Genomic DNA, 23,344 nt, shown 5'->3' on the forward strand with positions numbered 1-23,344 from the left:
CTAATCATTATGTTGTACACCTAAAACTAATATAATATTGTATGCCAACTGTAATCGAAAAAAAAATAAAAAATTGCTTTGCCCCTCTTATCTCAGAGGGTTTTTTGTTGGTTGGGACAGCAATACGAGTATGACCAAAACGACTTTTGGAGAGATTGTTTCAGCTCAGCGACAGGGCTGACCCTAGTTTTTGAGGCAGCATTTTCCCCAATGTCAGTTGGACGTAGAAATAAATGCATGTAGATCCTACTTAAATAAGGAATGGAACTTATATTACACATATTTTCTGATGAAATAGTATAGTAAATTTCCATAGGCTAGTGTGAGTATTTTATTGAGATAGCATCAAGTGCTAAGTTCCTCTGACATTTTATCCTTGCCCTTTGATTCTTATCACCAACTCTCCTTTACTATCAGTGGTTATTTATGTGCTAGAGAGCTCAGGCAGTGTGTTTGCAGAAGGCCCCATCTCCGGTGGTGTGGGTGGGGAATGATGGTTGGCTGGAATGAGAAAAACCCTGACGTGCAGTGTTGCCTATTGACTAAACAGTAGAAATCCCAAGGGGTTTGAGGTGGGGTAGGGTTGTTTGTTCCGAAATCTGAAATAGCCTCTTGGCACATAAACATACAGAGGAGTTGTCAGGGCATTAAATCGTTCTGGCCCAGCAGCCATGCCTTGCTTGGGAGCGAGGAGCCTGAAAGGTATGGACGCTTTTCTGGATACTGTGAAATGCCATTATGGTCCTAAGAAGCTGGGGAGAAGTTTGTCTTTTTTGTCTCTATCCTTGACCCCACTGTCCAAGTACCTTTTCTTTAGATTCTACTATCTATGGTTTCTCCTTTCTCTGGAGTCCTATGGAACTCATTTGCTGGACATCCACAGGTAACAGGCATTTATCTAATCATTTCCTGAATTTCAGGTTGGTTCTCAGCTGGAGTGTAAATTCCTTAGGAGGAAGTCTCATGTGTTGTTTCGTGGGGTTTTCCATTGTGCCTAGCACAGTGGGCACACAGAGGTCTTAGTTTACTTGCTATTTGCTTGGTTGACCGTTTGGTTGAAGTCTTGGAGCACAGATAGTATCGTTACTTTTCTACCGAAGCAGCTTTGTAACAGAGTGATTAAATCACTCTCTCTCAGTCACAGTTGTGCATTGACTGCGTATATCCTGCATTGTTGCGGAAAAAGAAATGCTTTCAGAACATTCATGATCTAAATAAGGAATCAAATGCAGCTTCATACTTCCTTCAGCTGATCCTGCTGCCCTTCCGATAATATATATATATTAAACACCCACTCAGCGAATTTAGTGAGGATTTGGTGCTATATTGGATACTGCAGAGGCATTACAGATTCTGGAGAAAGCATAGTCCCTTCCTGCTCTCAAGAATCCTCATGAGCTAAGACGGCATGTGGGCATTCGTCTGCTAATGCCTAGTTTCGGCTTCTGGGACTTGCCACCCAACAGGGACATGGGAGCATGTTTCAGCCTTGCTCATTTCCCCAGTGCCCACCTTGTGTCATCAGAACTAGCTTCCTAGTACCCTACTGCTGCTGTATCTTTCAACACCTGAGCGTGAAAAAGACAGTTAAGACGGCCCTGTTTGAAGGAAATCAGTGGGCCAAGGCAGTAAGTCTAAGATTTGGAGTCAGGTAGGCTAAGGTTCTAGTTCTGGTTTTGGTAACCAGCTCTGGGTTTGGGGGCAAAGCTCCCCGAGACTCCATTCATTATCTGTAGAATGAGGTGAACATGCCCAGCTCGTGGGGGCTATCAGGAAATGTAACTGAGAAGATGAATGGAAATCCATCCCAACCCCATTTCCCTCTCCCCAACCTCCTTCACCCACGCTCACCTCTACTTTTTTGTCACATCTGTCTGCTGGGTTCGTTCTCCATTTCTATTTTTATGGCTACTGGTTTGGTTTTAAGCCCTGATCATTTCATGTCACAGAAACCATATATTTATGGTAATCTTTTATTTTTTAAGTTTTAGAAATCTCTTAAATAGTATAAAAATAATACATGCTTGTTATAAAATTTCTTTCTAACCATCAGAAATCTATAGAGGAAAGAGTAAAAATATTCATCCACGTCCCCAATTCCTCATTCTCATTCGTAGAGGTTAACTACCATAAACAGTTTGGTGTGTATCTCTCCAGACCATTTTTATGAATTCATAAAATGCACACACGGTCATTTTCCCACTATAAATAGAGTCATTATGTACATATTATTCTGCAACTTGATTTTTTAAAATTAATTGATCATTTTATGTGAATTTATAACATATACACTTGTGGAAATTATTTTTAGATTATCATGTACCTTTTATTATGTAGCTTGCTTTTTATCTTAGCTTATAGACAACTGGCATCTAATTGGCATTCTCGTTTCCATTTCATACTGCCCCAGCCCTCCCTACACCAACTGCCAGAATGATTTTCCCAAAACCCAAGTGAGAAACCATTGACCATAGGATAAAGTGCAGATTCCTTAGTATGGCAGTTCAAAGCTCTCCACCATATCTGCCCCCTGCTGACTTTTGCAATTTTATTGGAGTATTTCATATATATATATATATATATTTAGCAGTAGAAACTTTTGGTCCTCTGAACAAAACCTATGTGCATCTCCAGTGTATTAAACAGGTAAATATGGAGTTTCTGGGGTTAGAGGTTACATATGTGGAGGCCTCTACAACTCTAGGCACCTTTCCCTGACCCCCAAACTTCATTCTCTATCCTGTTCCATTTTCTGTCTTAGAGCATATTGGTCCTTCTTGAGATCAGCCTCAAAAAGTCAGAGATGTTACAAGCCTTCTCAGTTTCTCTTTATGCATTATGGGCCTGCAGCACAATACTTAAAAACAAACAAACAAGCAAAAAAACCAACATTGGAAGCTTTCTGTTAACCTTCTTTCCTGGAGAAAAATGAATTTCATACGTTTATTAACTTGTTGGCACATCTGGACTGATTCCTCTCAGACTCTACGATATCCTCTCTTAGATGTGGAGATTTGGAGAGCCAGTTTTGGAGAGCTTACTCTTGGCGCTTTTCTATCCTTTTTCGTGGGGAACATAGTAGACAATCTCCTATTGCTGACTTTTCGTCTTTGCTCTGGAGTTATTATGTTTAGATCTCCATGACCCAAGATTGTGAAAACTGAAGCAAAAAGACCAATTGGAGGACAGCTGTCCATGAGCTAAGATAGAAAGCAAGCTGCAAAATAGTATCTAGCTCACTGCCTAGCACATAGTAAATGCTCAATAAACTTTTCATCGTTGGAATGCATGTCAGGTATGACAATTCCCTCTGCAATGGGAACAAGGAGATACGTACAGTGATTCCCATTGCGGGAGATATGAGGCCCATCATTTGCTGTTTATGTAGCTTTGGAAGTGGTACCAGGGACCAGAGGCAGGTGAGGACGGTCAACATCCTTTCCTGCTGAACCACGACCTGGCTACCTCTACTCCCGCTAGCTGCATGGACCTGCACAGACCAGGGGAGTCTGGGGGAGCTCTCTTTTTGCTTAGTTCACACCAGTGATAGGTTTGTGTATCTTTGAGCTCGACGACCACAGAAATGACCACCTGAAAACCATGCTGCGATCATTTTAGATTCTACATTGGCCGTGTGAGAAACTGTGAAAAAAAAATCAAGACATAGGTAACTCACAAGCTGAATTTTGTGGCTTTTGTGGATATATTTACTTATATTTTCAAAAGCAGTAAGTCCACAGCCCTAAGATACTAAAAATGACATTCTCTGCTCCCTTTGACCACAAAAGCCACACATCTATCATTACCAGGAGGCTGTATTGGGGAGATTGCAATCTTTCTATTGATCTTTAAAAAAAGCAAAAGCAAATGAAAAGCCAAGAACTCTGGTGTTGGTTGCAATGAGTATATTGGTGAGACTCTTCATCTCTTACAAAAGAATTTGAACGTTATCCTCAGCTTGTCTTGTTAATTGGCAACATAGAATACCTCTCTGATTTCTGTGACCATATTTAGGTTTTCTGGAATTTTTTTTTTTTTAATGCTTCTTGGTACATTTTTTTCTAATATGGAATGTGTTTGGTTGTCTCTTTTCTTTTCCAGACATTTGGAAGGTACCCATCCTGCTTTAACTTCTGCCGGTTGTGCCTCAAAAGTTTTTCTTAAGATTGCTAACACAGGTTTCTTGGTGTTGGAATGCATTAGGGTTTTCTTTTTGATTATTGCTCCACATTCCCAGGTACCTCATTGGCATGTATTTCCCCACTCCCCCTCCAGCATGGCCCAGGCTCCCCTTCCCATGGTCTGGACTAGTGAAACATATTTTACAGTGCAGCCGGCCCACTGCCAGATCAGATTTCACTGAGGGATCAAGGTATCTGTTCTCACTGAGCCGGGATTTGGCCTCAGCCGTTGTCTCCCTCAGGGTTCTAGGCATCCACCCCTTTCCATCGGAGCTGGCACTTGAGATAAAACTGGTATCCCCTTCCTGGTCTAGCATTTCCCCCACATATGTTGTCTCACTTAATATGTCGAATTTCTCATTTCTAGGCATATAAGATATTTTGGCAACTATTTGGAAAAACCCCTCCGCCTACTAGCTATGTCAATGGTCTTGAGTGAAAAAAAAAAAGAGATTGAGAACCTTCAAGAGCTGTCTGTCCTTGCTTGTCATAACACCTGGCTGTTAGGAGCGTTTGGGGGGCCTTCTTTATCATTTGGGGTGAAATTCAGCCATATCCTAAGTGGCTGCGTTGCACTGGGAGCGAGTCAGGACGTTTTCAGAAATCTCAAAATGAATGTCCTCTGGTGAGGTCTACTAGGTTTGAGTAACAAAAGTGAACTATTAACCATTAGTTTAGTTTTTGGTGTTCAACTGGGGTCATGGGCACGGCCGTGGGATAGGAGTCATCTATACATAGACACAACCTTGAGTGTTCATTCAGAGAAAATGCATTAAGATGTTCCTGACGTTTTGGTAGAAAACATCTGCCACACTATGGAATTAGAAAAGTAAAGATCTTGAGGTCTGGACGAAGTCTCACTCACCTTTAGGAGATGCAGCTCTAAGCACACGGTAGCATCTAGTGCTCAATAAATATTTGACGAATGAATCAATGAATGATTAGAGTATTGCTACAGTATAGTTTGGCTTTACATAAACAAGATCAAATTATGTGGCTTATGGAAAATGACTTAATTTCGTTGTCTAAAATTTCAGTTCAACTGAATTGCCAGCCCAATTTCTGGGACTATAAGTAACAAGGGAATGAGATGCATAGGGATAATGCAATGGGTGCAAATATCCTTTTTGAAATTAGAATTTTCTGCCATAGCTCAGGGTCATTATCTTGGAGCATCTTTCAAGGGATAGTTGTCAAACTTAGCAGCGAAGGCTTGTTTTGATTTTAACAATTCCCAGCGCAGGGCCAAATCCTTGCGACTTCAGCAATGCATGGCTACTAGTGGGGGGAGAAAGTGTATGGCACTAAATATCTAGCAAACACTTCAAATGTCTGTTTTTAGAACCTTGTTACAATCTATTTAAATTTAGTTTTTCAAAATAGATTTTTTAATGATTATCTTCTGAATAGCTTGGATTTGCAACTGAAGAGAAAAGCAGCTCTTTAAAAAAAGTACATTATATCAGAGCGGAAGAAGTTGTATCTAATTCTGTATGATGGTTGCTATGGTGATGATTGAATATAAATTTCAGTTTATGTAAAAACCTGCTAAGGTTTTGATTAGAGACCAGAGGCGAAGCTCGGTGTCAGTTGAAGTGGCTAAACAGCATCTATTAATGGGACAAAAAAGAAAGAAAAAAAGGAAGGGAGGAAGCGAAGGAAGGAAGGAAGGAAAGAAAGAAGGAAAGAAAGAAGGAAGGAAGGAAGAAAAGAAAGAAAGGGAAAAAAAAGGATGGGGTCACACAGCTCTCTCTCTCTCCAGCTAGGCATCATGTCGTCACAGACTAATCTTATAATGATTACCAAGGCAATACAAATTAGAACTGGAAGCAAAAAGTGGGGCTTCTCTTCTCCCTTGACAATTTTTTCTTTGAGGAAATGGAAGATGAGAGAGCTTCCTTGAGAGGAGGCGGGTTTTGCAAAGGTGAACTTCCATGTGCCGGTATCATTGGCTTTAAGTAGGCATTTGGTGTGGGAAAGGAGATTTCAAGCATCTGATGTGAGAGCCGGGCTGAGTGACCTTTACAGACCCTCCAACCATGATATCCCATCTTTTGAGGACTTACTCAAAACAGTGAGAAGGAAAAACAAACAAACCCTGGCAGAGAGGTTAATAACATCATGTTACCCTCAAGCTTCAGGCATTAGAACTGTACATCCGTCTGGAGAGCAGGCTTTTGCGTCTTAAATTAAGTGATTTAATCTAAGAAGGAACAGTTAAGGATCAGTGAGTAACTGAGCTAATTACTAACAGGTTTGTTTATCTAAATCCGACTCTTTAGTGCTGCCTACTTAATTCTTTAGTATTTATGTGTAGTTGTTCTCCTAGTACCCTCGTATGTTTATTTATTATTTATATTTGTGAGTGTAGATTTTTAAAAGAGGATCAGATGGAGAAAGCATACCAATTGCTTGCCATTCATCGTGTCTATAGAAACATGGGTCTTCAAGTCCAGGCAAAATGCCAAGTCCCCAGTGCCCACCTGGCTAATTGCAGACCAAAGTAATGAAGACAGGAATAGTCAATCTATGCTATGAGCATTCGGGACGATTTTCAGTGTCTCAATTTCAGTTGCTGCTACCTATGTGCTAAGTAAAATTGGAAAGTCACTGAATTTGCCTTGTGATAACCTTTTAATTCTTTTTCCTTCAATCTTCTCCATTATGACTCATTGCTCAGTAGCCCCCTGTTTCAGCACCTTCATGTCCAAAGTTGCCCACTCTGACTGTGGAAACACCCTAATAGAGCCCTCCTTTTGCTCAACTAGAAATGCTCTAGTTTCTAGAATGATCTTTCTCTTCAACACGCTCCCAAACTTAGTCAAAATCCCCTCTCCAAAGTGGCTCATCTCAGCATAACACAAGAAGATAATTGGATTAATGGTTATTCTTTAATGGTCCTTAAGGGATTGTCTAGCGGAGTACCAGAGACTTGGGTTTTAGATCTCCTGTCCAGTTTTTCTCTGACTTTGAAGCATATGCAAAACTCAAATATCAAATTTATTTGGGCTGAATTATGTCCCCCTCCCATCAATTCATATGTTGAGACCCTAACCCCTAGTACCTCAGAATATAACTGTATTTGGATATAGGGTCTTTTAAGAGGTAATTAAGGTTAAAGTGAGGTTATTAGGGTGAGCCCTAATCCAATATGACTGGTATCCTTATAAGGAGAGATTAGAACCTAGACGTGTGTGTGCACAGAGGACAGACCATTTGAAGACACAGCAAGAAGGCAGCCAGCCTTCTGCAAGCCAAGGAGAGAGGCCTCAGAAGAAGCCAAACCTGCCAGCATCTTGATCTTGGACTTCTAGCCTCCAGAACTGTGAGAAGATAGATTTCTGTCATTTAAGCCACCCAACCTGTACTATCTTGTTACGGCAGCCCTAGCAAACTATTTATAGACTATTTATAGATGCATAGATGGATAACATTTGTAGGTGGCTGGGTAGTTATTACACTGACTGGCAGAAGCATTATTCGGAATTATCTTGATCTTGTTTAATTGGGACGATCCTAAGTTCTGTTCTTAGGTCTGTAAGAGCAATTCAGCTCCTACAGCACGGCAGGAAGGCAGTGCGGCACTAACTTGTGAAGGTTGCAGTTGACTACTTGACTGATAAGGAACCAGCAGTTATGATGTTGCCACTGAAAGCTATTACAATATTAGGCTACATTAATTAAACTACAGCTCCCCGGTCTTGGAATATTGTAATTTCATTGCATTCTACCAAGAATGGTGTTTCATTCTGGGTGCCACCTTTTTAGGAGGAAACTGACCAACTAGAATATGTCCATAGAAGGACGAGGGAGTTTAGGAACATGTTGTATGAGCTGTTGTGTGGAAAGTGTGGCTGTGTTCTGAGTGGCGGGGTAGGGGAGAACGCTTTTTCAGGTGGAGGTTTCTGGGAGGCAGGAGTGCTGGACACTAGGGTGGAAGTTCCAACCTTCTCTCCACCCTAGATGTTTAATGGAGTCAATGGGTGCGTGACATCCCGCTGGTGATGGTTACTGTGCTTGTGACAGGTTGGAACAGTCAGAGCGAAGGGAAGAGTTTATATTCTGTGTTTGGGGGGATATTTTGCTCTTTTCCTCTGGATCTCGTTGTGTGAACCTTCAGACTGAAAATGAAACTCATGCTGGAGATGATAGAGTAGAGAAATGGAAAGAACCTGGGGCCTTGATGATGTCACCTGAACCCTTACGTCAGCCAACCCCCAAATCTGCCCAGCTGTTGGACTTTCTGTTCCAAGAGATAAGTGTCCTTATTGTTTAAGGCATTTTAAGTTGAGATTTCCTTTACTTGTAGAAGAACCATTTTAACAGACTCTACAGTGTTGGGCTGGAGATAAAGATGAGCTTTCCCAGAAAATTCCAAATGCCCATCAGTGGAATAGACCCTTGCAAGAAGGGAACTTTTGTCACTGTAAGTATTCAAACAGAGGTTGACTGTGATTTTTAAAAAAATCCTTCTTTCAGTGGAATTTTGCTCTAAATGATTCTTAAGTGTCTTTCAAACTCTGATGATCTAACATTCAAAAATAATTCTTACTAAGGTGTGAGTGACCACGAAGCTGAACCTTTCCCCAGGGCATTTGCATTATCCCCAGTGTGATAACACAGCTGAAGCTTTTATTAGTAGAATGTGGAGGTGGGGGAGGTTTCTGTGCATGAGAGCTTTCCAGGTGCTCGTTGCCCATTCACACGAGTGAGCCACTCTCCTCTTCCCCCACAGGGGTCTGTGTCTGTCGCCCCCACTGTTGGAAGGTTGCTGAACCGTGATCAAAGGGGAAATAAACCATATTGGGACTGCTGGATTTGCAAAGCTCAGTGTACAAAGGGACTGCAGGATCATGGAGAGGCAAAGTGAAAAACAGCCGAGTCCTGTGGCTTGTGGGCTATTGGTGGGAGGGCCACAGAGGCTAAGGGGAGTGGCAGAGAGGTAAATAAAAGGTTGCAAGGGTGACAAAGAAGCAGTTTCCAACCTGTTTTAACCTATGCTCCCTTCTGACAAACATCCCTCTTCCATGGTTCATATGATAAACAAATAATAAGTTCAAATTATTAATATAAAATTATAATAGAATGTTGACTAAGCTTTAAAGCTATACAAGTTCTCCACTCTAATTCATCAGTCTGGCAAGATATTTGCAAACACTCCCACCTCCTTCTGAGAAGATGCAAATCACTGAAATAGATTTTTCTTGATCCTCATCTCAATGTTGATTAGGTTGCTAGTGGTTCCTATAATTAATATAAAATCAGAGTGAAAATGCTATTTTGCCCTCATGCTTGTGACTCTGAACCAGAAAGTGTGCTCTCACGCTGTATATTGCACACTACACATAATCAAACTGGGCTTGGGGAGAAATGTTCACAGAAGATCCAAGGACTGCATTTTTGTGCGTAGTGAGAACACAGTTGGCAAGGCCAGTGGGGTTTCATTCACAGTGTGGCGGGGCTGGACAGAGCTTCAGAAATCCAATTGTATTGTCCACTCTGTGTTTACACAGAGGGGGACACCTGGGAACACAGAAGTGATTCACCTGGGTCCAAGTGGTTAGTAGATTATTGACTTGAGGGTAGGAATGTGAGAAACCTCAGGTCCTATTTTGGGGTACCATTTTTTTTTTAAAATTATTGTGTGCCTACTATGTGCCATGCTCCAGGGTGGGGTGTTAGGATCTGTGGTTAGCAAAGACATCCCCATTTCTTTAAAAAAAATTTTTATTGGGGAGTATTGGGGGACAGTGTGTTTTTCCAGGGCCCATCAGCTCCAAGTCGTTGTCCTTCAATCTAGTTGTGGAGGGCGCAGCTCACTGGCCCATGTGGAACTCGAACCGGCAACCCTATTGTTCAGAGCTTGCACTCTAACCAACTGAGCCATCCAACCATCCCTGGGGTATCATTTTTCAAGAATTAGGATTTGTAAGGAAACCAAATCTGATTGATTTTTTTTTAATTAGTGAGAAGAATAAGTGCAAATAAGAGGCAAAGGTGGTGTGAAGAGGCTGACTAATAAGCTTGTACCTATTTTTTTGTGTAATGGGGGCAGAAGGTAGCCCAACCAGTGTTTGTCCCCGGTGATGGGAATTCTCTTTCCTGGACTCTGGGTGCATCTGGTGTCAAGTTGGCCTGCACTTCCCTCGCTCTGGCTGGGAGGACAGGCCACACATTCAGAAATGGGCTCAGTATACATGTTGGAGGCCGCCAAGCAAGTGGCCGGCCTGTTTCTGCTTTGGGCTTTCTTCCACTTCAGTGAATGCATTCCTCTTCCCTCGGAAGGCAATGCCCAGTTCAGCTTGGTTGGGAGGGTTCCACCAGTTCCTGTATTTTCTGCCCTCTGCTTTCCAACCTTAGGCTGAAACAAGGTAACTAGAAGGTTGGATTCCAGCTCTAACACGGAAACTTAAAATTCCCTGGAAAAGTCCCTATAAAATAGAGAATATCATTTTAGAAAGCACAGTTTGATCAGCTTTCTTAAGCTGTTAATTATTAAACAAAATCAATATTTTTTAGTTTAATTTTCACTCTTCAGTTAGAAAAACTAAAGGTCATTTCTTCAAAGACAAAAAATAAAAATAGAAAGAAATTCCCAGTGTATGTTTTTGGTGACCCACTGGGAAGTGGGGGTTGGAGAAAAGGCCTTTCAGATGGTGGAGGAAGAGGTAATAGTGTGGCTTCCAGTTTGGGGGCTCCTGTTCTTTCCTTGTGGGTTCTTAGTTGTTACTGCCACCAAGGCACAAGGGTCAGGGAGGCTGGGAGAGGCCTTGAAAGCTGTAATTGCCTCGGGTCACAGCCAGCCCAACAAGAGGACAGTGTGTGACTCCATCAAATATGTGGGCCAGAAGCCAGGCAATGACCACTGACCACTGCCAGAAAGTTAGCCAAGGTTTAAAAAAAAAAAATTAAGGTCACAGAGACAAAAGCAAGCAGAATTCCAAAACAGGTGCATAGGGCATGTTCAGCCTAGCAGAGGGCCCAGAAATGACCCTGTTCTTGGGGGGAACATTTTCTGACCACCCTTTCCCTTAAAGACGGACAGCTGGCAGGGGACAGGCTGAGGACACTGCAGACAAACCACAGCAAATGGAAGAAAGGAGAGGGGTTTGTGGCTGTAGATGGATTCCGGAACAATACAACCCACCTTGGCCTCCCCTCCAGGAAATAGCCAACCTAGAAAAGCCCCTGTGACCTTTTATAGGTAGACAAACTGGTTTGGTTGTTTGAATTGTGGTATTGCCAAACCATGGTTCTAGGCTTATGTCCCCTGTCCCTGGGATAGAATCATAACACTCAAATATAGGTGTACAACAGCGGGGGCTGCTCTCATGACCTAATTGCTAATAGAAGTACTTCATTATTAATAACAATAATAGTCAGGGATATGACAGCTGCCTTTTATGGAGCACTTACTATGTGCTAGAGTGTTTGATAATGAGAATTCTGAGAGGCTGCAATTGAAATTTCCATTTGACAAATAAAGAAAATGAGACTTTGAGAGGTTGAGTGACTCGCCTAAGGTAACCATCTGGTAAGAGCCAAGATCCAGCCTGTGTTGCCGGCACCTCATATCCCGTACTCTTAAGGACTACCAGTGGTGGCGATGACAGTGCAGCTGGCAGACCTCTGGTTGCCTGAGTGGAACTGATCAAATGCCCCAGGGCTGTGCTCTGACTCCTTCATGGCGTTGGACCAAGGCCCTGCTTCCCACGGGCTGCTTTCAGCTGATGACAGAGCATGGCAAGGGATACTATAGCAGGACAGCTCCTGGAAGATACAGGGCTCCCAAGGGCCAGCCTTAGCTTGAGGATTCCCTGACAGACTTGCAGGAGTTTCCTGAGCTCAGTGGTCTAGGACCCTTCTACTCATCCTTCCTTCCCCATCTTCTTGATTTGGGCTCAGACCATCTGATTGGTCTCCCAGCCTTCCTCCCCATTTTCTGTCTCAGGCATTTTCCTTAATAAAATCCTTGCATGTTTAACCCCATTTTAGCCTTTGCTTCTCAGAAGACCTGCACTAACACAGTGTATATACCTATACCGTGCCAAATTTTCAGGGCAGCTGGGTTCAGCTGACTAGCGTGAATTGGGAGTTAGACAGGTTTCTGTTTCTCTCCAGATTCCACACTCTAGGCCTCAAGGCATGAAGCTTTGTGGTGGTCCTCCCTGTGTTGTAATTCTCCCACCCCCACTCACTTAAGTAGTTGGTCTTATCTCATCCATCATTCATGCAAGAAGCATTTATTGACTTCTCACTATGTTCTATGCTCTGGGGATCCAAAGATGAATGTCAGGGAATCTGCCCTCAGGGAAATCACAGTCTAGTGGAAGAATAATTTGGTCAACAGATAAACAACACTAATTGCTGATGACTCTCCAATGCTTCTTCTCTGTCTGGTACTCTTTGAAGTGTTTTATATGCATCAGCTCATTTTATACCTACAACTATTGTGTGAGGCAGGTGGTATCTTTATTTGCACATGGGGAAACTGAGGCACAGAGCAGTAAGTGGAAGAGTTGGGGTTTGAACGAAGGTAGAGCCCTCAAGCTTACTGCTCGGCTACACTGCCCCTTGCCATGCTGCCTGTTCGAAGAGAGTATGACGCTGCCCGGGATTGCAGGCTTCCTTTCCCTGCAGCAGACACTCTGAACCCAAAGCAGCTGAGCTACCACTTTAAAAATCCCCACCGGCTGCCACAGTGAGAACAGGCTCACTGGGCAGTGTGGTGGGTACAGAATGCCATCGTTCCTCACTGCTCCTGCTTGGAGGTTGCTGGATCTCTGCTGTTTCCTGTCTCCTGGGCCACCTGACACTCACTTCCTGGGTCACATTTGATTGTCCAGCTCTGGACTCCCGGAAGCAGAGGTACACTCTTGCCCATTCCTACAGAGAATCATTTCTTACGTAAGAACTCTCCATTTGGTAAATGAATGCTAACAGAAATTACAAATACTTCTTCTAGTACTTTTCAGTTTTCAAAGAGCATATGTGTTCACTTAATCCCAACAAGCCTTTGCAGTGAGCCAGGCAGGTAGAAATATTCTCATTTTAAAGGAGAGAAAATTGAAGCTTAGCAAAGTCACAGTTACCCAGGAAATGGTAGAGGTGGGACTGGGGTCCAGGCTTTCCGTGGCTTAGTTGACTGCACTATTCCAGAACCCTTCAGTAGCTGCATTTATGTTGCTAGGAAATATTAGACAGTATCTTTAGAGCCTTGCCTTTAGTAGCACAGGTTTTAATTACTGGGGGCCCTGGGTTAAAGAAGTTTTTGTTTTGGCCCATAGTTATTTAAGGAAAATTTGGAGTGTTAAGCCAATCACCCATGAAAATTATACCCCCACTCCAACTTCACCATACGGTGAAGCCAGATACAGAGTTTCAGGAAGAGGGGTGAGAAAGTTACCCTTCGTAGAAATGGAAAGTGAAACTGGCCAGTCCAATTTTGTAGCTTCAGCTGGCTAGAATGCTAATGGTCAGCAAAAGTGGGGACAAGAAAACACCCTCTCAGCCTTTCCTGGAAGTTTGACGATTGCGTGGGAGAGACAAATGGAAGTGAGTTTTCTTCACACTTTCCTAAGCTTGGTTCCATTATCAAGAGTTGCCGTTGGCCTCTCAGTTCTTGGTTGGGTGAGAATAAACCACATTTTTGTGGCCTGTCCCAAACAAAGCCCATTTGTCTGTCCTTATGGCAGTAAATCTAGGCGTCAGAGTCTGTTTAGATTAGAATTGATTCCTAAACCAGGAAACCAAGAAGAGGCTGTCTAAAGACTAGTTATTAATGGCCTCATTACAAGCCTGTGTCGTGCCATTTGAACGACATTTACATAGAGAGAGGAAGCACATTTATAAGTGTCAGAAAGAGATGAAGAAAGAGGAAGCCTTCACGGGGGCTGCGGTCTCTACAGCTTTATTAGCAACCCTGGGATTTCCTGAACAATGAAACGGGGGCCTGCGGGCCCCCAGCCCTGAGAGGCCGGGTGGGGTGCTTCCTGCTCGGTGGTGTGGCCTTTGGAATCCAGGTATGGACAGCACTTCTTAAGGATCTTGATAAACTTGGCCAAAGAAGTTATGCTTGGCTGCTGGGTCCAGGAGAGAGGTGGGTTTCTGTGGAACCCATGTCCCACAGTGGGGCAGCAGATTTTTCCGCATCCCTTACCAGATTTATCCCAGAGACTTGTTGAGGGAACTTCTGTCTGTGGCCAGGAAGCAACTCACCCAGGGGAGTTATTTCTCCTCTGGAGTCATGTTTCCTGAGATCAGCTCTTCCTGCAGTCTGGGAACTGGATAGAAGATGGGAACCTTGAGTTCTAAATGTGGTTCTACCATTAAACCGGCAGCTAATGCCCTCAGGCGAGTCAGTTCACATCCCTGTGCCTCCAGCTCTCCCTCTGCAAAATGGAGATGCGTAGTTCCGTCTGTCACGTGTGCCTGGGGACTCTGGAAGGAACAAATGAGAACAAATTTACAAGTTCTGAGACACTGGGTGGTGTGAGAACTCCCGGGAATCCTTGGCTTCTTGAATGAGGATGGAGCAACTTAGCTCTACTACCTTGGGAAGTTTACTGAAGGTTGAACTTGGGAGAGGGTTGAAAGGCCCCAGCCCTAGCTGGGAGGGTGGGAGGGCTGTAGGCAGATTTTATCATCCGTGGTGGACAAGCGTGAGCCCACACTTTGGTTGTCACAGCAGCCTCAGCTGTGGGGCTATTTTTATTCAAGCTGAAGGGCAGGTAGGGTGAGTTGGGGAGGGGAAGGGAAGAGCATTAAAACAAAACTAACACTTTGAATAGTCATTTATAGCAACTAGGTGGGCGCTGCATGAAGGTCTTAGAGGCCTGAGATCTGCTGTCCTCCCTCTCTGCTCCCTTATCCAGAACTGTCAGTGCCTTGAGGAAGGCGATGAGAATTACCTGGTGAATTAAGGAAAAACAATTCCTTGTGCCTGTGGGCTGGAAAAGACTGAGGTTGATGTACAGGACGTAGATTCCTGATCTAGCACCCTCCACCCAGGCCTGCAAATTCACCGGATATGTAGTGCAACCAGACAGCCCTACGAATCTGCAGCTGACACAGGACGTCTGGATGGCAAAGCAGGTTGGATGTGACACGTGAGCCAGCCGGTGCTGGGAAAGCCAGCAGCACCGACTGCCCCAGGAAGTCGGCACAGCCTTGTGAGAAGAGTGGATTCATTTTTTTTCCTCCTCCTTTCTATTCCTTTCTTGTTTCCAGGGCAGCAGAGTGGCCCCCACGAGTTTATCTAAAGTCTGAGTTGGGGATGTGTCTACAGGACTCTGCCTTCCCTTTTTGGTGTCATGAGGATGATGATGATGATGAAGGTGACAAGGGCATGCTTGATGTCACTTTAATGACCTCGTGTTAATGCCACTAAGTAATCCTCACCTCCTCCTTCCCCTGACTTAAGTTCTAGGAAGACATATGGTGGGTAAGAGTCTGGCATTCTACTGAACCTCTTACCATCGTTCTGATTGATGACTATGTGACTTCGGGGGTAGCTGGCACTTGCGGGGTGGGTATACTTGTAACTGTGTTGGGAGCTCTTGAAATGAAAGGTATCAGTTGGACGGGAAATTCAATACCCACTAACCAAGGTGGGTGAACAACGGGGAAGAAAGACCCATGGGTGATGACTAAAATGAAAAAGCAGTCTTGATGTTTGCCAGGAAACTGGGGAGGTGGGGGTGATTAAAACTCAAGTTCTGCGTCCCACCATTGCAAGCCTCTCACCTCCCACCTCGAAACCCATATGCTTTTGTGGTGGAGCAAAAGCTCCTTTATTTAGATCCATGCATTTAGAATTTGGTGCCAAGGCCAAGCCTAAGGTCTCCCTTTGTGCCTTCTAAGGACAGAACAATTGCCATGACACTGATTTTCTAAGCAAATAGCTAGTGTAAACAAGATACACAATAGGAAAAATGCTTAATCTACTTAAGAATCATTTTTCTAAGCATTTTGTGAACCATATTTGTGGTATACTTTCAGATGTCAGGTTAATTATAGCATCTTATTTGCTCATGACAGAGAATAGAGCAGGATGTTGGCTTGGTAACTCTTTGTTAGCCAGTGGCTTGTTATTTTATATATTTGAAGGCGCTGCCTGCTCAGGGTGTGATGAGTGGTCAGCTCCTCCTTTTCTCAATTCCGACCCAGATTTTACAAAAGAGCTGACACATTCTGCTTGTGTGTCTGGAATTACTTTCAACACAAGCAAAGAACATTCTTCAGCCTTTAGAAAAATGAAACTACATTTCGATCTATATTTTATAGCATTTCCTTTTCTCATGAATACTGTTGGCTGACAGATCTTCAATATACCGTCCAAACTCTTTGAATGGTATTCACGGTCTCTGACACCGAGAATCCCTCCCTCCCCACGCCGCCATAGAAAAGGTGTCCCTGCATTACTTCCTATAGCCTAAATACATCATTTGCTCTCATGCCTTTGCGCCTTTAATCATGCCTTTGCCTCCGCCAGCAAAGACCTTCCGACCCGCATGTCAGCATTATCTGTGCCTTTCAAGGCCATGCTTGTCACTTCTTTGGGGATGTCTTAACTGTTTTGATTTTCTGGTGGCCATACACTATGTTTTATAAATCCCTGTTTATCTCTCGTAATGTTTTGTTTTGAAGTTATTCCTGTTCTCGTTTGTCTCTTGAAGTTGGAGAGAAGCTGTTTCTCTCTTCTGTGTCCCCCTGGTATCAGCGAGGACAGACATTTTTCTTACCCTTACATTTCTTGGGGAGGCCTAGGATGGCTTGAATATTTGTTATTCATTGATAGGCAATAAGTATTTATTAAAGGGATAAAGGAATGAATTATGAATTATTAATTTAAATAGAAACTATACCTTTTTCACAGAAGCATCCAAGTGTTACTTGACTTAGTTAAAGTAAGTTAACTTCTTTATCCTTCAGGAAGTCCTTCTCAATGTCTTGAAACTTCTGTTATATTTTTCATGTGACAGCACTTTTCCAAACACTCAGAAACGTAACTCACTTCATAAATAGTGGTATTTATGGGCTCATCACACAGGTTAGTGCTTGCTGGGAAGCTGTCACATAGTTCTCAGTTTTTTCACGTGGAACCTCCTCTTCCCAGTTCAGCTGTAACCTCCTTAAGGCCAAGACTATAGAGGACACACTCATGGGATCTCCCATGGAATCTGTGTCATACATGGTCAGTAGATACTTCTAGGTGATGAGAAGCTCAGGTTTCAGCACATTTTATGTTGGGCTTTGAGACGTAGTTGTTTTATGAGTTCATCCGTGTGGCTTAGGTAGGATGGATGAAAATCATAATAGCTGCACAATTGCATCCTGAGTGGAAAAGCCTCCTGAAGTTTCTCCAGACCTCAGGCAATTCTCTGTATTCCTGCCCCATCTGTGTGATAGTTAAATTTGGGTCTTGGACCTGGGATGCAAATGCAGAGGTAACATGGCCTGTTTCTTTTGTGAACCCCACTACCTAGATTGCTTGTCTATTCATTTCTGCATTCTTCCAAGAAATCTTCGAATCTTCTTCACTCTTTCTTTTATCAGCCACGCTGAAAATTGTGGATACGAATTGATGTTCTCTTCATACTTCATTCTAGCCCAGAGACACACATGTTCCCCGTCACTGGCCCCAATGACCATTTCGGTTTCATTCCCTTTGGGGCTAGATTGGTGGAAAGCTCTTAATTCTCTGTTGAAATTTATCTCCTTAATTTCCTTCTCTGTTCACTTTGTTTTTCCTTGTCCTCCAAAGCTTAGAGAAAATAATTCAATATGTTTATGCTACAGACATTTTTCTTCTCTTCCAACTTTCACTTTACCTTATTTTCAAAATCACTAATAAATTTAGCGTACCAAAATGGAAGCAGTATATCATAATTCAGTTTTTCCCAAACTTCAGTCATATGAGAATCATTAACATGCTTTATGTTTTATTTTTTTAAACAGCTTTATTGAAATACAATTCATTTAAAGTGTACAATTCAAGGGATTTGGGGAGTATATTACAGTTTCCAATTTTAAAAATTGTGGCAAAATATATGTAATATGATATTTGCCATTTCAACCAATTTTAAGCATACAACTTAGTGGCATTAATTACATTCACAGTGTTATACAATCATCACCACTATCTAGTTCCAGAACTTTTTCAATGTACTATTAACAATATTTTCTTTAAATCAATTCATGTTTTTTTTTTTAAATTAAGTAATATTATTTTTAAAGGAAACTATGCCTCTGTAGATGAAAAGCCAGTATTTCCTGATATAAAAAGTAGGTAACTATAAAAGTAAAACAATAAAAACCAAACAGTGTATTAAATTCTTCTAAACACTTATGCCTCCAGAAGCCTGTGGGCTCACAGCCTTGTTCTCTCTGTGATGCAAAGGGAGATACGCATGTTAAAGAGGTATTAAAGGCATCCTCTTACCCCGCTGAGCCTTTCTTTTTGATATAAGTGGGATTGAAAAAAATTGAAAGGGGACTGCTTTTTCACGATGTGGCTCCGTGTCACTGAATCTTGGCTGTTCACTTTAGAATCATTTCCTGTACCACCAGGGTGCATGGCTCACAGTGCGGGAAATGCTGTCAGAGTGCATGAGAGCATGAATTTGGGGGTTAAATTTCCATATGGCATGCACTGTATGACTTGGATAGCTTACTTAAATTTCTGTGCCATACTTTTCTCATCTGTGAAATGGGCAGAATTATGCCAGTCTCTTAGTTGTGATAAAATGGAATCATATCTGTTAAGGTTTTTGCATGATTCCTGGGATATAATAAATGCTCAACAAATGGCAATTGTCATTTTTAAGAATGATCCTTGTTTATACTTTCCCCAAAGCTTAGCATTGCCTGAGAAGAGAAGTTAGCTTGTGTACTTCAGAAAAACTCTCCAAGATCAGTAGACACCATTCTCTTTCCCACCTTACCCTATCCCTCCTGTAAGCTATCAAAACCTGTAATCCTGACTGAGTGCCAGACGATGTGCAGAAAAGAGACAGTAAGTAAACAATGTAATCTGAAAAGTTAATTGGAAAGTAAGAGATGCCACCTTGGGTCAGAGGCCCCTCAACCCGTGGAACCTTGGCTAGACCAGTTGGCATTCAATGTCTCTTGACTTAGACCCCATCATTGGAATGTGCCTGTTAGCTCTGGTGGCAGGTCCCAGGCTCCCTAACTGAAGTGGCATTGCTCAGAGCAAGGTAGCACCACCAGGCATTGGTGAGTGAAAGCCCACATCGTGTCTCATGAGCTGCAGTCACAGCCCCAGGCCAGGGGATAGCAGGGGATGCTGCTTCCTGCCCTGGACACCTCCACGACGGAGGCAGGGCACAGACAACTGGGGTGGATGCCGCTCTGCCCTTTACTTATTGCTGCGTGACCTTGGCCAACTTACTTCAATTCTTCAGTCACACTGTTCCATTTATAAACTAGGAATAAGATATCGATTTCTATCTCCCAGGGTTGTTGTGAGGATTAAATGAGACTCAGACTATCAAACAGTCACACGATATTCAATAAATGGTAACTTTTATTGTTATTATTAGTAATAACAAGGAGCCTGTCAGCCAGTCCTTTTACCTATGATGAGCTGCTTGTGACTTGGTGTGAATTTAAGGGCGTACATATACTCATTTCATTTAAAATGACAGTCATTTTTAGATTCAAATAACGTGTAGACTCCCTTGTAAAGCAAAAAAGAATGAAACGTTAATGTTGACAGGTTATTCTGATGTGTTTAAATTTGTGTGATCATATTCACCTTCTTCTGCTTATTGTTCTTTCTTAATTCTGAAAGCAAAACAAATGAATATATAAATATAGGTATAAAATAAATAAAAGGGAAACGGACTGCATTCATTTTGGCTTGTGGAAGCAGCATCATGAACATGGCACGAGGCTGGTGCTCCCCGATTCTTGCTGCAGTTCCCTGTGTTGTTTTTGTTCTTGGATTCCCCCACCATATTTCTCTGTCTGAAGTAACCTTCTTGTGTTCACTTGGCACAAATGCCTCATCTGCATATCATCCTGCCCCCTGTTCTTTCCTCCTGGATCCCTGACATTCAGAGTAACATGACCTAGCTGCAAAATGATTGTAAACATGCGCGCACGCGCGCGCACACACACACACACACACACACACACACACACACCACAATCTTACGGTGGGATCCAATTATTGCATGGTCATCCAGATAATCTGGGATGTCTGCATTTGGATCCCATTTTAAATGCATTATTATCTAAATGAAAAGCCCAAGCACAGATCTCATAAGGACTATAGCTGAGGACTCTTGGCAGGCACCAATTTGAGAAACATTAATTCACATTCTGCCTAAACCCCCAAACTATTTGAAGCAACCTCCAAAATTAAGCATAATATCAAAAAGAGAAACAGGCAAGACCAAGGACCTGGATGAGAGTATAACAGCAATTAAGAACCAGAATTGTCATTGAGGTACCTAGCAGCAAGGGCAAAAGGTGAAACACACCATGTTAGCTTGTTTTTATTGTCGAGTAAGAGAAAATAGGCAAGTTCTCTGAAGAGACAAACTTTGCCTGCCACTGATTTCAAGGAGTATTTCCCGTGAGACTTTGGGGAGCCAGAGGTACAAAGAAAGTCTTTCTCTATCATTTCTCCAGAGTTTCTCTAGACTTCATAAAAGCCAAGAGGATATTGTTACATTTTAAAGCAGTGAGGATACTATTGGTGTCTTAATAATACTTGACCCTAGGGAGGACCCTCGCTTTTCAGAGTGCCTTTGCTCAAACATTTATTATTTGAGTCTCAGGACAACCAAGATGGAGTTATCTTCAAAGTGCGGCGGGGTCGAGAGTGATCTACATGTTTAAGTGGGAAAGTTTGGGGTCACCTCGCTCTGTCAGATGGGTTTCAGTGGTGCTTATGTCTGGGTTGGCCTTTCCTTCATGGAAACTTGGGACTGCCGAAGGAGCTAGACCTTGGCCCAGTCTATAGCGTACTGTGGAAAAGGCCACTGTTGCTGGAAGAAACTTAGGTGGTACAGTTGGTTGTCAGTCAGTGCCACTAGAATCACCCTGCAGAATGAGTGGCATCCTGCCTGGCTTCCCGAAATGAATTAGCTGCTGATGGCTATGTAAAGTGACTTAAGAAATAGAGCTACTGAAAGGGGTTGTCCATACGGCCCAGCTGAACGCCAAGTGCCGCACTGTTAGGCTCAGTCTCATTTATGCCAAGCTGGTGAACAATTAATCAAAATCCGGTTGCTACCTTTCTCCTCCAGGAAGAACCTCTGAAATGGGAAGAAAAAAAAAAAAAAAAAAGGACTTCCAGGCATCTAATAATAAAAAAAATTGAAGCTTGACGTGATAGTATGTAATTATTAAGAAGAAGAATATTAATTATTCCTGATCTTTTTTGGCTATTTCCTTTACAGGATCTATGGTGGGTGGGAGTTGCTAGTCATTTAGAAGTGAACGATAAAGGAGAGGAGCGTGTGGGGAAAAGCAGATCCAGCAAAAAAATGGCAGCTTTTAATTAATTTGGCTTGAATAGCAGGGAGGTGGGGAGACTACTGCAGTTAGCCTTTGAAGGTGGATATTAGCACTGAGGGAGAGGGGATTGGGTAGGATGGTATGCGATGGGGTGGGGTGGGGTGCAGAGGGGTGGAGAGGGGAGGGGAAGGGGAAGGGCAGATATAAGAGATTGATGGCTCTGAGGCCTAGTGAAAAACAATATCACCCTCCTTGGAACTCCCAGGGTCCTTTGCTCTACCTCTTAGCACTGAATTCTGCCTGGATTCCTGTTGTACAAACAAGATCAGAGACTTGGATGCACTGAGCCAGGCTTTCTGGAATACCGCGTCTTGAGAGAAATCATGGAGACGGGAGGAGCCGCAAGAGCGTGTGTCTCACTGTCCATCACACGCTGGGGTCATGCATAGGCTCTACTAGCACAGGTGTCAGACTCTAGGACAGCTCCCCTGTCCAAGGCTGTGGGGCTTTTGAGCTGTGTGTCTGGAAGCCTCAGTCCTTCACTTGGCCTGAGCAGGTCCTGGAGGTCCTTGCCTAGGACCTTGTCCCCTGGCTGTGCTCCCCCATGTCAGCCTTCATGGTTGTGGGAGCACAGCCTCTCCCCTGGCACGAAGTAGGGTCTAGGGTGCAAGCCTGTGGTTACAGCTTACTTTGGGGGACATATCCGTGGCCCGACCCACCAGCCACCCCAGCATTGTATCAGGACTGATTGTCACGAGCTGTGTAGGAGGCCAACTCCTTCCCCAGGAGGCTAGCCTGCAAGAATCAGCCAAGGTAACCCTTACTGTCTCCCAGCCACTGTTTTAGATTGTGGGCTCTCTGAAGGCGGGATCGATGTCTGATTCATTCTCACGTCCTCTCAGTGCCTAACATACAAGTATTCAGCTGGTTCCGTAAGTGGTTTATGAATGAGAAAAGCCCAAGAAAGGGACGATGACCCTACCCTCTCCTCTTAACCATTCTTGACCATTTTTCTCTCTTTGAGGATCTGATGAAAGCTTTGTACTATCTCCAGGAAAAAATATAGGCAAACACACACACAGACACACACACACACACACACACAGAATCTTGCATACAAGTAGCCTATCAATGGACGGACCCTGGCTAAGAGCCCTTGCCTTAGAGTTCTGGTATGTTCCACTTACACCATCTCAGCGTCATCTCATTCTGTGCCATGCCCACACATTTGCGCACCCCTCCTCACCTGCTCTGAATCTTTTATGTTTTAATCTTTCCACCGTAGAGGTGTTACCGTGTTTCCCCGAAAATAAGACCTAGCCAGACAATCAGCTCTAATGTGTCTTTCGGAGCAAAAATTAATATAAGACCTGGTCTTATTTCTTATTTTACTATAAGACCAGGTCTTATATAAATATAATATAATATAATATAATTAATATAATATAATATAATATAATACCGGGTCTTATATTAATTTTTGCTCCAAAAGAAGCATTAGAGCCGATTGTCCAGCTAGGTCTTACTTTTGGGGAAACGGTAGCTGTGGTACTGATGTGGAACCCAGTTCCACTGATCTAAGATTCATTGAAAATGATTGATTTTCACTGTTGCTCTGGCAGGGGCACATTGGTTAGCCATGACCCTGAGTAATCATGGCTTTCTGGACACCA

The 23,344-nt window shown here is 43.1% G+C and overlaps 1 protein-coding gene across 2 annotated transcripts in view; it reads left to right on the forward strand.

Moving 5' to 3' along the window:
* Positions 1-23,344, forward strand: part of PIK3AP1 (phosphoinositide-3-kinase adaptor protein 1) — a 93,910-nt gene that overhangs the window by 22,484 nt on the left and 48,082 nt on the right. The window lies entirely within an intron of this gene.

This window comes from Rhinolophus sinicus, linkage group LG07 (genome assembly GCF_036562045.2).
Source record: "Rhinolophus sinicus isolate RSC01 linkage group LG07, ASM3656204v1, whole genome shotgun sequence".
Taxonomy (NCBI): Eukaryota; Metazoa; Chordata; class Mammalia; order Chiroptera; family Rhinolophidae; genus Rhinolophus; species Rhinolophus sinicus.